At 36.3% G+C, this 17,958-nt stretch overlaps 1 protein-coding gene across 2 annotated transcripts in view; it reads left to right on the top strand.

Annotated features, from left to right (window-relative positions):
- The window catches only part of LNPEP (leucyl/cystinyl aminopeptidase), a 99,988-nt gene that overhangs the window by 16,649 nt on the left and 65,381 nt on the right, over window positions 1-17,958 (top strand). The window contains exon 1 of one of the 2 annotated variants that reach the window (XM_011989412.1): window positions 6,107-6,429. The exons of the other annotated variant lie outside the window; for it this stretch is intronic. The gene's annotated coding sequence lies outside the window, so the exon portion shown is untranslated. Of the gene's footprint in view, window positions 1-6,106; window positions 6,430-17,958 lie in introns of those variants that run through there. 2 annotated transcript variants of the gene reach the window in all.

Raw genomic sequence — 17,958 nt, 5'->3', positions numbered from 1 at the left:
CAATAAAAACCTTTTACATATTAAATAAAATTTTTAATAAAATAGAACTATTATTTTTCAAAACAAAAGGATTAGTGAGATGCATTATTTTTCATTTTTGCAAATCTTTTTGATGTTTGGCTTAATAGGAATACAACTGGATTTTCAGATTTGCTTCTGCAGTTGTAATAGCACAAGTCATGTAGCCTGTGGAAAACTCTACTATACACTCATGAGAGAAGTGGAGTGAAAATGGCAAATAACATATTATTATGAAAATCGTTTTGACTCTGAAGGCCTCCTGCAAGAGTATCAGGGATTTCTAGGTGTACCTATATTACATCTTGAGAACATTAATCTTGCCTTTTTCAGGAACTGGAGAGGAATAGTTTAGGAGTCCACAGAAGGTAGAAAGTGGAGCTGTTGGAATTGGGCAGCAAGTTTCTTAAGATAGATCTAGGTCACAGGAGGGGAATGTTCTGGCCAGGCAAATGTGCCTGGCCACATTATCAGATGCCTTGGTTGTGTGCGGATTCTACTGTCATTTATTTCAGCCCTAGATGATTCTAAAGTAGAGAGAGACAGATTTTTCTTAAACTATTGCCTTTAAAAACCATTGATTTTTATCCCTTTATTTTTTGTTTATATCCAAAGTGTTTTCAACAAGCTGCCCCTTTCTCAACACCTCAGCTCCTCAACAAAAACATAATGGAATACATCATTTAATTTCTCAGCCCTTTCATGATTTATTAGACTAATCTTAGTTTTTTGTGTGTTTTTTTTTTTTTTTTTTTTAAGTAGAGACAGGGTTTCACCGTGTTAGCCAGGATGGTCCCGGTCTCCTGACGTCGTGACCCGCCCGCCTCGGCCTCCCAAAGTGCTGGGATTACAGGTGTGAGCCACCACGCCCGGCCGACTAATCTTAGTTTTAATGAATTAAAGGCCTACTTGGCTAAGTTCATTTACTTTTTTTTTTCTCCTGCTTTTCTTGATCTATGGACCCAGGAATCCCAGATGATACGGAACTCTTTGTTTCATACCTGCCCTGCCATAGAATGATCTAGACCTTTAAGAGGACTAGAATCAGTTTTCTTTTTCTGGGCTTTCTGGGGCCATGAATGACTAGGGTTGATCTGCTTTCTCAAGCTTTGCCCCGGGCCTAACCAGGTCAGCCTGGGACTAGCCTGTGGGGTTTGACTATACCTGGAACAGATGGTTAATCTGTAATTAGCTTGCTATAATGTAATTTCCATTTGGCTGGCAGTGGGGAAAGGAAGGTACTTCCGGTAAGCTACACACTGATTTTCATCTAGGTGTTCACACATACCAGGTTTTAGGAAAGAGAGCTTGGTTTTAGGAAAGAGAGCTTGACCCTCGCATTCCTGATTAGCATATTGTTAGTGTGAAAGTAAGGTGTAGACAGATAGATCTAATCACAAAATGGTTGGAGATCTTTTATCATGTCCTTTTCTTAGAGCAAATTTAATAGAGGAGTTTGATTAGCACCTAAGACTTGCTTAAAACTGAGTTACTAATTCTTTTTCCACTATTAATTGCTACCTCCACCCTCCTTCTCCCCACATTTCTCACAAACCCGAGACATCCCTGAGGCCGTTTAAAGTCCTGTTTATCCCATAGAATACAATGACATACAAAAGGACATGCACTTCTTGCAGGTTGGCTTCCCTTATATGAAACATAATATGTGGCCAAATAATATGTTGCTGTATATAAAAATGTGTGGTTCTCTCATTTCTAGGATTTTCATGTGTTATGTTGGCTTTTCGTCTGAAAGTTTTCTCTTGTCCATTTGTATCTTGGTATTTTCTTTTTCAATTAAAATATTAATTTCTAAGAAGCAAACCAATCTATGTCTTAGTTTATGTAAACTAATTCAAGTTTTGTTTTTTACTCCAGATGTGTTGATAGAGGTTAATATAAGAAATGTTTGTGTGGCATAACGCAAAGGTTATTTTGGATTCTGAACCCATAGCAGGTTCTAACCGGTGTTCGTCAGTTTATGCTTGCTTTTATCCTTGAGGTTAAGGAATGTTCACCAAGCCTTTGATTACTAGGTATATTGCAGAATAAATAAAATTGTCGCTAGTGTATATTCTGTATTAATCTGTCCACAGCAGCGTTGTCAGTGGTCTCAAGGTTCTCTGTAGACATTAGTATTGGGTTATGGCATGCTAAAATAGAGATAATTGAGACTATAAAGTTCCAAGTTTAAGTTATCAATAACAACCCTAAAACTGTCTTCCTTTTCTTTCCTTCTAAAATAAGACATATGGTAATCTGTGATCAGATGTAAACATGTACATCCTGAAATGTAATTATAAGGTCAGCTGGCCTGAGCTAGAATTCTATTAATATGAAAGTAGATGATATACCTACCCATTCTAACCCATTCATTCAAAATACCTTGAAATAGTTATTGACGTTACAGAAATTTAGCCCTTCACTCTGCTGGTGTTTATAGTTAAGTGTCAGAAATGCTTTTATACAGAAGACCTTGTATGGTTCCTTTGTGTGAGTGTACAGAATTTGTGGAGCAAAGATCTGGAATCTGGCATATGAGAATGTGCAATAATTGTTCAAATGAATAAGCTGCTCAAATTGACCTTTGTATAATTAAAATCAGAGTGCTGAAGTGTTGCATATTCCTCATTCTTGCAATTATATTTTTGAAACTTAAAGCAAAACAAAAAATAACCCTTCTATCCCTCTTTTCATGCCCATATTTTGGCAACCACTGATATGCTTTCTGGTATTATAGGTAAGTTTACATTTTCTAGAATTGTGTATAAATTGAATTATATATATTTTATATAATTTTATGTAAATGGAATCATACAGTGCTCTTTTTTGGCCTGACTTCTTTGACTCAGCATACTAGTTTCTTTTTTAAAAATTGGTAAATAGGGCTGGACACGGCGGCTCACGCCTGTAATGCCAGCACTTTGGGAAGCCAAAGTGGGCAGATCACTTGAGGCCAGTTGTTCGAGACCAGCCTGGCCAACATGACGATAGCCCTGGCTAACATGGCGATAGCCTATCTCTACTAAAAGAACAAAAATTAGCTGGGTGTGGTGATATGCACCTGTAGTCCCAGCTATTTGGGAGGCTAAGGCAGGAGAATCACTTGAACCCAGGAGGCAGAGGTTGCAGTGAGCTGAGATTGTGCCACTGCACTCCAGCCTGGCTAGGCAACATTGTGAGACTTTGTCTCAAAAAAGAAAAAGAAAAAAAATTGGTGAATAATATTCCACTCTACAGATATGCCATAATTTGTTTATTCACTAATTCACCATTTGATGGACATTTGTTTTCAGCTTGGGACTATTACAAATAAAGCTGCTATGAACACTCTAGTATAAGTTCTTTGTATGCACATTCAGTTTCGTTTCTCTGGGGTAAATTCCTGTAAGTCGATTGGCTGGGTCATCTGGTACTGTAAGTTTTAACTTTTTAAGAAACTGCTAAACTATCTTTCAAACTGGTTGTGCCATTTCACATTTCCATCAGTGGTATATGAGAGTGCTGATTAATTTAGTATAATAATCTTTTTAATTTTAGCTAATCCAGTAGATGTGGTTACCTTGGGTTTGTTTTCATTTGCATTTCCCTAATGACTACTGATGTTTGTTATCTTTGTGTAGGGGGAGGGAGAAATGGATTTTTTGGACATTAGTTCACCTTTTATGAAATGGCTGTTCAAATCTTTTGCCCATTCCTTTACATTGGATTATTTGTCGTCTTAGTGAGTGGTAAGAATACTTCAAATATTCTGGATACATGCTTACACAAAGATATACACATATATATATTACACAAACATATCTAATAGTTCCCTCTATATAAAAACACTAAAGATGTTGCTCTATCATTTTCTAGTTTCCAGAGTTTTTTTTATTAAGAAATCCATGGTACCAGCCTGGTCAACATGGTGAAACCCTGTCTGTACCAAAAATACAAAATATTAGCCAGGCATGGTGGCAACCATATTAGCCAGGTATGGTGGCACCCGTGTGTAGTCATACCAACTCCAGAGAATGAGGCAGGAGAATCGCTTGAGCCCTGGAGGCGGAGGTTGCAGTGAGCAGAAAGTATGCCACTTCCCTCCAGCCTGGGAGACAGCGTGAGACTCCATCTCAAAGTAATCCATGGTAATGCGAACTGTTACCCTGTATGTAATATGTTGAGTTTTTTTCCTAGCTGATTTTGAGTATTTCTTTACTTTTGGTTTGCAACATCTTGTGTTTTGGTTTGGTTTTCTTTGAGTTTATTCCTTCTTGAATTGGTACACTGATGTCTTTTACCATATTTGTGAAGTTTAGGGGTGATTGTTTCTTCGGATAATTTTTCTGCCTCAATGTTTTTCTCCAGTCATTCTGGGACTCCAACTGCATATGTTTTAGTCCTTTTTATATTGCCCTACACGTCCCTGAGGCACTGTTTATTTTTTCCTCAATCTTTCTTTTCTCTGTGTTCTTCAAACAATCATTTCTGTTAATCTTTAAGTTCATTGACTTTTTTTCTTTGTCATCACCGTTCTGCTCTTCAGGCCATTCAGTAAATTTTTCTTTCAATAATTTTTATTTTCTGTTTTAAAATTTTATTTTGATACTTTTTATAGTTTCTATTTCTCTGCTGAGAATTTTTACCTTCTTGTTTATTTCACTATGTTCTTCTTTACCTCGTGGAGCATAATTATAATAACAGCTTTAAAGTATTCGATATTTCCATCATCTGGTGATTGCCTTTTCCATTGAGAATTGTTCACATTTTCTTGGTCCTTTGTATTTCAAGTACTTGTGGCTTGCATCCTGGACATTATGGGTGGTATATTGTGTAGATTCTTTTATCCTCTGAAGAATGTTGATATTTTTGTTTTAGCTGGCAGTCACCCTGCTCGGGTTCAGACCTTAGTTCTGTTTCACCATCTGTGGACAGTGGCTCCAGTATCAGTTTAGTTCTCCTAGCCTTTGTATGGTAGACAGAATAATGGTCTCCAAATATGTTCATTTCCTAATCCCTGGAGCCTTGGTAATATTTTAGGTTACGTAATGAAGAGCAGTTAGGTTGCAGTTAGAGTTGCGATTGTTAATCAGCTGACCTTAAAATAAATCCTGGGTTATGTAGTTGGGCCCAGTGTAGTCATAAGGTTTTTAAAAGTGAGAAAGTGAGGCAGAAGAGTCAATATCAGAGAGGCAAAGTGTGAGAAAGACTCAACCTGCAGTTGTGGCTTTGATGATGGGAGGGGGGCCCAAGCTAAGGAATGTAAGCAGTTTCTAGAAGCTGAAAAAGAGAAAGAAATGGATTCTCTCCAGAGCTTCCAGAAGGAATACAGCACTGTTGCTATCTTGATTTTAGCCCAGTGAGACCCATTTTAGACTTCTGACCTCCAGAATCTTAAGAGACTTGTGTTATAAGCCACCAAGTTTGAGGTTAATTTGTTATAGCAGCAATAGAAACTAATAGACATTGCTATATTGGTTTGAGTCTTTTCTGCACATATATAGCTCAGTGATTATTCTGTAATTTTTGCAGGTTCATGCACAGATTTAAGGGATCCTCTTTTCTGATTCTCTCCCCTACAGGAAGAGACCCTGTAGACCCTACAGGTTTACTTCTGTGTAGCCTGCAAGGTCTACTTCTGGTTTCTCTGGATAGGAATATGGGACTCATTGGAATTTTACCTGTTGGCATTGCCACACCACTCTGTGACCAAAGCCTGCCCTCAGGGCAAAGTAGAGAAAGGAAATGGAACAATATTAAAACAGAAACTCACCCCCATGTGTTTTGCTTCAGCAAGTTTTTGACTCTATAACCTATTATAAAGTGAAATGAAAATGTGGACACCTGTGAAGCGGTCCGAGTGCAAAATTTGTCTAGTTTGGGGGTGATTGTTTCTTTGTCTAGACTTTCAGTTTTTTTCCCAGTCTTTTAGAGTTGTCTCCTACCTAATTCAACAACAATTTTAGTGGCTTGCCTTTTTGAGTTTTTCTGGTGAATTCAGCTGATCTTCTCAGAATTGCTTTCTTCATCTATTTTGCAAGTTAATTGAATTACCTAATAGCTATACCAAGCATAACTCGAAATGCCGCAGCTGACCTTGGGCGAGCTCCTGACTCCACTTAGTACAGAAGTGGAGCCGTACAGCCCTGAATGTCAGGCATGTTGTGGGGACTAGTTGTATTGGTTTTCTATTGCCACCATAACAAATTACCACAAACTTCAGCAATACAGTACAAATTTATCTTAAAGTTATGTAGGTCAGAAGCCTGACATGGGTCTCACTGGGCTAAAATGAAGGAGTTGGCAGGGCTGTGTGTTCCTTTCTGTGGGCTCTGGGCAGGATCCATTTCCTTCACTTTTTTGGCTTTTGGAGGTCGTCCACATTCTTTGGCTCCTGGCCCTGTTCCTTCATCTTCAAAGCTACCAAAGGCAAGACATGTCCTTTTTCATTATTTCACCCCGATAGCCTCTTTTGCCTTTTTTTTTTTTTTTTTTTTTTGAGACAGAGTCTTGCTATGTCACCAGGCTGGAGTTCACTGGCACGATCTCGGCTCACTGCAATCTCTGCTTCCCAGGTTCAAGTGATTCTCCTGCCTCAGCCTCCTGAGTAGCTGGGATTACAGGCACCGGCCCCCATGCCCAACTAATTTTTGTATTTTTAGTAGAGACGAGGTTTCACCATGTTGGCCAGTATAGTCTTGATCTCTTGACTTGGTGATCCACTCACCTTGGCCTCCCAACCTTTTCTGCCTTTTAAGGACCCCTGAGATTGTATTCGGCCATCCTGGATAATCTTTCCATCTCAAAGTCTGTAACCATGTCCCTAAGGATTAGGACATGGACATTTTGGGAGTTGGGGAGGATTAGTCTGTTGACCATACCAGTTAATCTTATTTACAGAGGATGTAATGATGAATATGTTGAGCTGATGAAGTAGACAAGTGACTACTATATGTAGAGGTAATGTTGGAACAAATAATACGTCTCAGAATAGTTTCTGTAAGGCTGATTTTATTCTGAAATTTTAGTTAATTTATAGTTAATATAACTACCTCTGTATTCTGTTGTGGTCTTTTGTGGGTAGAATTGAGGAAGAGATAGGAATGGGTTTATTTTGCCATGGCTTGTGATACACCAAAATGTGATCCTTGGTCAGTTTACCTAAATATCCATGTAATTATTTTATCTAATTTAATAATTTGCTGAAATCTTCCTTATTTTTACTTTTTATGAAGTTTTTAGCCATTTATATTAGAGGGTGATTTTTAAAACAACTTTTGAAGACTTAGGTGACATTTTAGTAGATATGATTGATTTCATATTATTTTAGTTTTAGATTTTTAAATTTGATTTAGCCAAATCCATACTCTGTAGCTAATTCTCCATATCTGACCAAACTTGAGTATCTGAGGATTTTCTAAACTTGGGAAGATCTAAAATTTTTTATTATGAAAATTTCTTGTGCATTTCAAATTATAAGTCTTATGCATGGCTCTACTGTGAGTAATAGTACTAAATAATATTCACATGTACATTTCAACACATTTTAAATTCAGCCAACTACTTTTATCTTTTTTTTTTTTTTTTTTGAAACTGAGTCTCACTCTGTCGCCCAGGATGGAGTGCAATGGTGTGATCTTGGCTCACCACAACCTCTGCCTCCTGGGTTCAAGTGATTCTCTTGCCTGAGCCTCCAGAGTAACTGGGATTACAGGCATGTACCACCACACCTGGCTAATTTTTGTTTTTTAGTAGAGACGGGGTTTCACCATGTTGGGCAGGCTGGTCTTGAACTCCTGACCTCAGGTGATCCACCTGCCTTGGCCTCCCAAAGTGCTGAGATTACAGGCGTGAGCCACTGCGCCAAACCAAAATTTATCTTAATTCACAGATTTTACAATTGACTTTATCAAATAAATATTTTTAAGTAGAAGAAATGTTTACTGACTAATATATGAATCATAATCAAAATTAAACTTCAGTTATGCTAACAAGTCCACTGAAACGTAGCTGGGGTAACTAACTGCAGCAAAACTTGGTTCAATGTAGAAATCTAAAACTTAAAGCAACACATGCAATGTGAATTGCTTTAAATCTTTAGTTGTTAATTGAAATGCATTTTAGGCAAATTGATAACATTCTAGGGTGTGAGTTGGGGGATTTCATTCTCTACCTTTTCAGCCGAGATACAGTTCTGTGTCCCAACAAGTATAGTGTAGTCAGTGACTTTTCCTTTTATGATGACCATAAAACTCTTCAGACTAGTGTTTGTAAGAAGACAGGAAAATAGTAAAATATGTTAGAATTATTTGCACCAAAAACCAAATTTTAAAAATTAGTAAAAGTTTTATCACCTAGGCAGAAAACTTTTCTATTAGAAATTATACAGTCTCTCATCTCAAATATCGTGTTTTACTGTTCTTAGAATCACCTAGTGCTACAGTGAAAAAACGAGACAGTAGATAGTTTTTTTCTGAAAAAAATCAACTACAATATAACATGAGAAATTTCTCTAAAAATGTTTTTTTCCACAATCATGTCTTGTCTCTATTTTTTTTGAGACCAAGATGGAACCACGTTGCTTGGTCTTGAACCATCAGCTTGTCTGTTCTCTGCAATGATTTTTGTTCTTCTGGTTTGATCTTAAAGTTCTGAGGATTCATTTTATGATAAATGTGAAAGTTCATTTAAATATTATGTTCTTTTTGTTCCTGTAAAAAAAGAATATCTGGAACAAAGTAATAACTTGTACTGTGTTGTAGAGTTGCTTCGGTTGATGAATGGTTGTCCTATTATTTGAAAAGGATTTACCTTTCAAAAAAAAAAAAAAAAAAAAAACTGTCTACCATGCAAAAACAAATGACTTCTTTGAGGTTGCTTAACCATTTCCTGTAAGCATGGGAAAGTGGTTATTTTCAAAATCACCAGACAGAATTTGGGTAGAACTAAACTTAGCTGAGCAGTTCTGTGGGTTAAACTCACTTATTGTTTCACTTCTGTCTTCCTCTAGAGAAGTTAAAATTTAAAAATTACAAAAAGAAATCTGCTTGGTTCCTGTCATTTTTACTAACTAGCTGAGTATCTTTGGACAGACGCTAATTGTTTTATTTATAAATGTAATAGGATTGGAGATTCTCTTTACAAAGCTTACAGTTTTCTAAAATAGCAATAGCTGTTTTAAAAAAAAAGCTTCTGGTTTTTAAAAATAGCAAAACAAAGTGTCAGTAGCATGGGTACTGTGCTATACATTCATCCCTCAGTATTCTCTGAGGATTGGTTCCAGGATCCCCTCCCCTCTACCAAAATCCACCAGTGTTCAATCCCTGTATATTTGCATATAACCAGTTTACATGCATCATCCCATTTACTTTAAATTATCTTTAGATTACTAATAAAACATAATACAATGTAAATGCTATGTAAATTATACTATATTGTATTATTATTTTTGATTTTTTCTTTTTTTAAAAATCTGCAGTTAGTTTAATCTGTAGATCTGGAAACTATAGATACAGACTGATTGTATTTGGATAATTTCATAATTTTAATGAGAGAAAGGGAATGGGGGGAAAGTCCGGTTTACTGCCTATGATGAAGCAGTAATACAGTGAATTTAGTTGAGACATCAGCCAACCTTTTTTGAATACCTGCTAAGTACCTGGCCGAGAGAGTTGTAGAAACCACAGTGTCAGTGTGTTTCTACACATTTCTATAATTGTTGGAGTTGTGTTTATCTCTAGAATTTGTGGCACTATCCTAAACCTCCATGCAGCTCTTTAGTTTTAATGTGGAGGTGGCTCTGTGACCCCCCCAGTCTTCTCCAGAGGCTATGTAGACATGAAGTGTTTAGTTGGAACTAGGGACTTGATTTGACGTTTCTGGACTCTTTTACCCAAAGTCTAAAAGGGTATTAAAGGGTATAGGTACTGCAGTCAAAAAAATGATGGGTTTGGAACTTGGCCGTACCACTTAATAGCAAATTCTTGAACCCCTTTTTTTCTCACTTTGGCTGTAAAATGTGAGGATTAAATATTAATCAGTGTGTGTAAAATGCTAATTAATATAGACAGTTGATAATTTTTTGAGTACACATTGTGTGCTAGACTGTGTTCTAAATACTTTTACATATCATTTAATTCTTATAACTCAATGAGATGGATACTATTATTATCCCTATCTTATAAATGAGCAAACTGAGCTTGGAAAGATGAAGTAACTTGTTTAAGGCTACACAGGAAGTGGCAGAGCAGTCTGGTTCCAGAGATACCCTTTTTTCTTTTTCTTTTCTTTCTTTTTTTTTTTTTTCCAGGCTAGTCAAGTGAAGCAATGAGAGTGGAGAAGGAAGAAATAAGCCTGTAACTGGTTGTGATCCCTTAGTTGTAAATACCACTGCACTGGGACCAACCTCCAGAGATATTCTTTATTACTCTGCTATGCTGTCTCTTTATTGCTTAGCTGGGTATTAGCATATGATTTGCCCTCAGTGAATGTTGGCTTTTATCAACATTATCAGTGGTGGTAGTGACGATGATGAACTTGGTTTTACTTTTTCAGTGTCTAACCTGGTCCTGTGCTAGTTCCCCAGGCAGAGCTTCCTATGAAGTCACATACAACAAGGCCTTTGGGCTTAAGAGAAAAAGCCCACAGCTGCATAGAGGAGTTTTTATATAAAGCATACAAAATGTTCTGAATACCAAGTGTTTCATTCTCTCCTTATGTTTCTGAGTTGAAATTTGAAGTAATCATGAGACACTGCATGTGTTCCCATTTCAAAAATGCCACAGAATCATAAAACTAGTATGTAGCATATAGTATCAGTTTTGTCTTAGGGGATCAATTAGTCTAAGAATAGTATACCAAAACATTAATTGTGATAATAGTGTAGTGATCAATTTATGAATGAAATGATCCTCTATTACTGCATATCATATCATAAAACTTAATGGCTTAAGGCAACAACCATTTTCTTTGCTCATGATTTTTTAGCTCAACAGTTTGGATTAGATGCTCCTGGGTGTGTCCTCTGCTGATCTTGCCTGAGGTCACTCTTGTAGCAGCCATCATCTGGCAGCTTGACTTGGAGCCGGATGGTCTAAGATAGTTTCAGTCGTATCCGCCCATTGATGGTGGCTTTTGCCTGGGTTTGGCTTTCCATGTGGTTCCTCGTCCCCAAGGAGCCTAGCTTAGTTTTCTTCTCATGGAGCTTTCAGGTAGTAAAAGATAAATGGTGAAAGCTACAAGGCCTCTTAAAGCCTAGGATTGGACATTCCACAGTGTTATTTCTGCTGCATTCCATTGATTAAAGCAAGTTACAAGGCTGGAATCAGTGGCGATAGAAACTTCACCTAATAATTGGAGATTAATAGCAAATTCCTTTTTAAAAAAGAATGTTTTGTTCATTAATTTTAAAAATTGACATAATTATACAATTTATGGAGTATAATTCCATGTTTTGATACATATCTGTGCTATATAATGATCTAGTAAGGTAGTATATTGATCACTCATGCATTTATCATTTGCTTGCAGTGAGAACATTCGAAAGTTTCTATTTGTAGCCATTTTGTAATATGCAGTATTTTACTGTTAACCACAGTCACCCTGCTGTGCAGTAGAACAGCAGAATCTCTTCTACTTATCTAATTGTAACTTTTTATCCTTTGACCAGCCTCTCCCCATCTTCTCCCTTGTCGCCTCCCCAGTCTCCGGTAACTACGTTCTACTCTCTGCTCTTCTATGATTGATATCAACTTTTTTTTTTTTTTTTTTTGAAAGATTCTACATTTGAGTGAGATCATATGGTATTTGTCTTTCTGTCTAATAGCAGATTCTATCCTGGTATACTTGTTTCCTGATTTCACTGTTGTGGATCATTTCTAAAACATCCTAACAGCATTGATAGTTTTTTGTTAATTTATTAAGATCTTGGCAGATGAAAACATGATCTGTACATGTTTGAGAGGTTTATTTCTATTTTTTAATAGAAAAAGAAAATATAGATAATATAAATGCCCAACATATCTACAACTCCACCTCTCAGAAATAACCAGTTAACCTTTTTATTTTCAGTGTATCCAACTGGATATTTATTTAAATGTCTATAACCTGCTTTTCTCTCTTTATATTTTGAATACTTTTCTGTGTTTAAAATAGGTGTAAATAATTTTTTGTCTGCATATCTTATTCAGTATGAATATATACCTATCCCTTGTTGTTTTAGGTTTTTCTCTTTTTTTTTTGCTATGTAAACTATACTGCTGTAAACATTCTTATATGTATATCTCTGGCAGTTACTCCAAGGAAAAATTCCTGCTGTGAAGTTACTTCGTCAAATAAGTGTTTTGGACTTTTGATATGTATTGATGAGGCATGATTTTAAGGATTCTCTGGTTTAAACTTATTAGTGAGTATAATGTTGCAGAGCTGGATTCATTATGTTTGAGATCATGTGAAAGGGAAATTCCTAAAAGCTAATTTGCAATAGAAACCATTAAGAAAAATACATTTCTTTAGCATTTCATTTACAAATCAAAATGTATAAACTTAGTTGCTAATATTTTCTTGTTTTTCTGGTGTTGTAGTTTTTTTTTGTTGATACATAAGAGTTATACATGTTTTTAGAATTGATGTGACGTTTTGATACATGCATACAGTGTGTAATGATCAAATCAGGGCAGTTGGAATATCCATCACCTCAAACATTTATCTTTTCTTTATGTTGGGAATATTCCAGCTCTTCTGTTTTGCACTATACATTAAATTATTGTTAATGGGTACAAAAATAAAGTTAGAAGGAGTAAGAGCTAGTATTCAATAGTACAGTAGTAGGTTGACTATAGCTAACATTGTCTTAGTGACCAAAGCTTTCATTTTGCATTTGGGTCCACTAATTAGAGTTCTTCATCTTTCTTTTTACATGTGGATATGTTTTGCCTTTCATTCATCTGTAATTTCCAGATCCTTTAAAAAAAAAAAAAAGTAGAATGAGAATGCAGGCATTTTGAAGACTGGGTGCAAAAATCCTAGAATTCTGCCTCCCAACCCCAACCCCCAACCCCAAGGTATTAGGTTTTTCTTGCCCATACCTAATTTGGCAGCAGGGTTATTTTGAGGACTCACTTTTGTAGGATCTTTCTGATGCATAACTCAGTTTTAATTTAAAATTTTCTGTTTATATTTTTCATTTAATGGCACAATATTATTATAAAACCATAATTAAAATTTTAACATAAATCAGCTTGAGAACAAACAACTGATTCTTAGAGTAGAGTGCCTCTGGTGAGGGCATATGTGCTTGGACATTCTGGAGAGTAGCCCTTTAGTTGTTGGCATTCATTGAGCACTTAGCATCTGAAAATGTCTTACAGAGAGAATGGAAGACATCGGTTAATTTAGAGGTTTGTTAAGTCGACATGGGTTAGAAGAATTTCTACCTTGTTTGTTGTGATAGTCATTTTTCTTCTTTTAGTGAAGGCAATGACTTCTTCCTCATTTTTTAAATTTTTTTAGGCTTAAGATTTTATGATTAAGATTTGTATTATATTATAGTTATATATTTGGTCCTGTCCTTGATCTTTTTCACAGCAGGATTCTTTATGTGCTATAGTTTTTGTTTCTGTTGGCAGTTGTCCTTGGTCATTGGCATTCTGTAGTGAAATTTCTCCTTTTCAACTAAAATGTTCTCCTTGATAGATATTTAAAACAATGTGCAAAATTAAACCAGAAGTGGCTCATCTTTTCTGCTTCTTTTGTTTAGCACTTTAATGTTGATTTTTGCTTATAGGACTATAGAACTGCACAGAAAATAGCAACTGTGATTAGACTTCATAAATATAACGCAGTAGAGAATTTGAAAGTGATGGAGGCGAAGTGTGGTGGCTCACACCTGTAATTCAAGCACTTTGGGAGGCAGAAGTGGGAGGATTGCATGAGACCATGAGTTTAATACCAGCCTGGGCAATATAGTAAGACCCTATCTCTACAAAATTTTTTTTTAAAAATTAGCTTGGTATGGTGGCACATGCCTGTAGTCCCACCTAGTCAGGAGGACAGGGTAGGAGGATTGCTTGAGCCTGGGAGTTTAAAGTTGCAGTGAGCTATAATTGTGCCATTGCACTCCAACCTGGGTGACAGAGTGAGACTCTGTCTTGTATATATGTGTGTGTGTGTGTGTGTGTGTGTAGTGAAGGGAAACCTGGCCCTACCAGTGATGGAGTCCTGGCTTTACCACTTAGTGTATGTTGGAACCTCAGTTTTCTCAAAGGTAAAATGGGGATAATAACTGCCCTGTCTACTTATATTATCATAGGAGTCAAATAAGATATGTGGGTCACAACACTTTGCAAACTATGAAGTGCTTTATTAATAAAGAACTCATTGCTATCAAATAATTAGGGTAGAAGCTTCAAAATCATAAGACAATAAACATGTCTTTAACTTTTCAGGAAAGCACACTAGTCTTTCTCTTTAAGATTCATTAGCATAATTTCCCCCCTCATGCCTTAAAAATGATGTTTCATTATCATTCACAGAACACATTAATAGGTAAATTCTTAAAATATGAAGAGTCCAGAAACCTCATTTTGCCTTTAATACCAAAAATACCAAATTACTTAGGTAAGCAACAATACTGGCCTCTTGATGTCTTTTAGGGTCAGCTGGATCAATGTCCCTGGAGAACCCTCAGGTATAGTGGAACTTTAGATATTATCTGTTTCACAGAGATTTTGACACACAGATTTTACATTTTAAGTCATCTAATTTCTAAGACATTTGTCAAATGACTGCCTTATATAAAAACACTATAACTGCTCCCAAAACATCCCTAAGAATTAAGTGTCTCTAAAGGCCATGTTCATGTCCTATACTGCATTTACACAATAAAACTCAACATACTGGATGACAGCTAGCCTGGCTATTATTGTTATTATTATTATTATTTGGTAGAAACTGGGTCTCATTGTGTTATCCAGGGTGGTCTTAAAACTCTTGGCCTCAAGTGATCCTCCTGCCTCAGCCTCCCAAAGTGCTGAGATTACAAGTGTGAACCACTGTGCCTGGCCTCTTCACTATATTTTATGTCTTCTAAACCATAATTGACTTGAATTATCAACCAGCTTTGAGGAAAGAAGGGGAAATGTAGTAAGTGTTCTCAAGAATCAGTGTCTGGTAGAACTGAAAGGCAGTGACTCAGATCCCATAATCACTGAAGTACTACTAAGTCCTCCTGATTTAAGATCCAGCCCCACAGCAGGTATTAGAAGGACTTTGTTAACCTTATAGACAATGTATGAATTTTATCTAATTCCAAGCCTCCAGTAAACCTGGGTTCAGCCCTTGAAGAGTTTATGCATGGACATGGAGGTAATTTTCATTAATACTTCATTTTAATGTATTAGATTATTGCTACTTTCATTTCAACATTTATGGCAGGTTTCTTCCCTGCTAGGCACCAAGAATAAAAAGATGAATGAGGTTACAAACCTCTCCTTGGAGGAATTATTCGTATTTGAAGCAAAATTTGTAATTGCAGTTTACTTACGCAGAGATTCTTTTTTTCTACAGGATAGACTGGGCCTTGAGAGTTTTCTAAACCGTCTTTCGTCAACTTCTAATTCTTTAGCAGCACAAAGTTACCAGGATTGAAATGTATCCATTATTCTAGACAAGTAAATGTAGAGCAGGTTTTGGAACTCAATATTTCATCCTAAATGTGAAAGACTGTATAGGCAAATAGTGTGCATAATTTCCTTTTTCCAGGGTTGAGAGGCTGCCAGTGGTGTGTAGTGTGGAGAGAGTGAAGTGACTCATAATTCTGGAATGATTATTTTGATCTCCTCTTGTAGCCTCTGTAGAATACTGGCAGGGCAACCAGCATAATTAACACTACACAGTCTAATTATAAACAAAACTCTATGTACAGTGGCTACCAAGAAGCAAGCCTGTACTGGATAATCCCCCAAGTTGGCAGGATTACTTTTAGAATGATGATTAGATAGTGTCATTTACTATAAATCAAGTTGCTTTTCTTTGATTGTCCAGGGACTTACCATGGGGGGAAAAAGTGAATACAATAATATTTGTGGAAGTCTTCTGGGTTATTTTTTTCAGGGCCCATTTAAGCATTTCTTTATTGCAGTTCTTATAACCTTTTTGTCTTAAGAGAACATTTGTACATCTTACTATGTACGGCATACCATTTTAGGGAGAATAGGAAAATTGGTCAGAGTAAGACATTTGTTCCAATAATAGTTGGATTGGTTTTTTTAAAGGTAAAAAAAACTAGGAATTTGAAAACATTACATTGGACTGGTATAATAAATAAAGAGGGAGGAAAAAAAGCCTATGGGCTGCAGAGAAGAGGATGGGATAAGGGGATAAAGTGAAGTGACTATAGCTGCTGTATGTGCTTGAGAGAAACCAAGATGTTTGTAACATGTGTATGGTCTCACATACTGGTCAGAAGCAGAGCAGGCACTGTTTATGATTGTATGTGCTTTAGGTATTTGTGGAAGCATGGCTAAGAGCTGAGGACCAATTTAGTTTGTTTATATATAGGGCTACTCGGTCTCTTAGATTTAGAAAAAAGATGCTAGCTGTGGAGATTTGTTTCACATAGCTGTGACCTGAACTACTGCAGAATGGTTATATTTATGCAAAATGAGCCTCAGAATTGTGATTACCTCAAATGAATTTAAGAATTTTAAATCAGATGCTTCAAAATGAGGGCTTTTTTTCCTATCCAGAAAAACTCAGTTAACATTTTAAGTGGACACTTAAAAGGAGTTTCCCTTTTTAAGAAAGAAGTACAGAAATCCAAATACAAAAATGGATGTTAAGTCGTTTCTTGCTTAAGAATGCTTTTTTTTTTCCTTTTTTAACTTTTGATGAGCTCATAAGAAGTTTCTTTTAAAAGTTCTTTAGTTCATTTTAAATATTTGGATTCACAAAGAAAATTTCCCTAGCTTTTTACTTGAAAGGAGGGGGAGAACATATTGTATTTTCTAAATTTGGGCATAACTAGTATTATTACTGGCTAAATGATTTTGTGTTTGCCAGATATTCTTGAAAGAGAGACAGATGTAAGACAGCTGGGCTTGTTAAAAGATCTCTATCTTTAGCCTGTGACCAAGTTCTGATTTGTCCCTTTAAATTACCTAACTGGACTTTTGAGAAGTGAAAAATTGGTTTTGGAGATGCACCAGGACATGATACATGTGGACTTTTGGGCCAGTTTCTAGGAGAATATGAGTTAGAGCCACCCACACTACTTTCCTGCCCTCTAGCAGCACTTTTTGCATTATTTTTCAGTTGTTTATCTGGTTTCTGTTTTGTTGATTTTTTTTCCTGTTTTTTTATTATTTTTTCTACTTAGGTTTAATTTGGTATTATTTTCTAGGTTCTTGGGTGGAAATATCATTAATTTTTTTTCTTTTTATTATTATTATTATTATTATTATTATTGTTATTATACTTTAAGTTCTAGGGTACATGTGCACAACGTGCAGCTTTGCTACATACGTATACATGGGCCATGTTGGTGTGCTGCACCCATTAACTCGTCATTTACATTAGGTATATCTCCTAATGCTATCCCTCCCCCCCTACCCCCTCCCCGCAATAGGACCTGGTGTGTGATGTTCCCCTTCCTGTGTCCAAGTGATCTCATTGTTCAATTCCTACCCATGAGTGAGAACATGCGGTATTTGGTTTTCTGTTCTTGTGATAGTTTGCTGAGAATGATGGTTTCCAGCTGCATCCATGTCCCTACAAAGGACATGAACTCATCCTTTTTGGTGGCTGCATAGTATTCCATGGTGTACATGTGCCACATTTTCTTAATCCAGTCTGTCACTGATGGACATTTCGGTTGATTCCAAGTCTTTGCTATTGTGAATAGTGCCGCAATAAACATACGTGTGCATGCGTCTTTATAGCAGCATGACTTATAATCCTTTG

Source organism: Mandrillus leucophaeus, unplaced genomic scaffold, assembly GCF_000951045.1.
Source record: "Mandrillus leucophaeus isolate KB7577 unplaced genomic scaffold, Mleu.le_1.0 Scaffold353, whole genome shotgun sequence".
Taxonomy (NCBI): domain Eukaryota; kingdom Metazoa; phylum Chordata; class Mammalia; order Primates; family Cercopithecidae; genus Mandrillus; species Mandrillus leucophaeus.
Note: the sequence above shows the minus strand (reverse complement) of the source record. Positions and strands in the feature narration are given on the sequence as shown.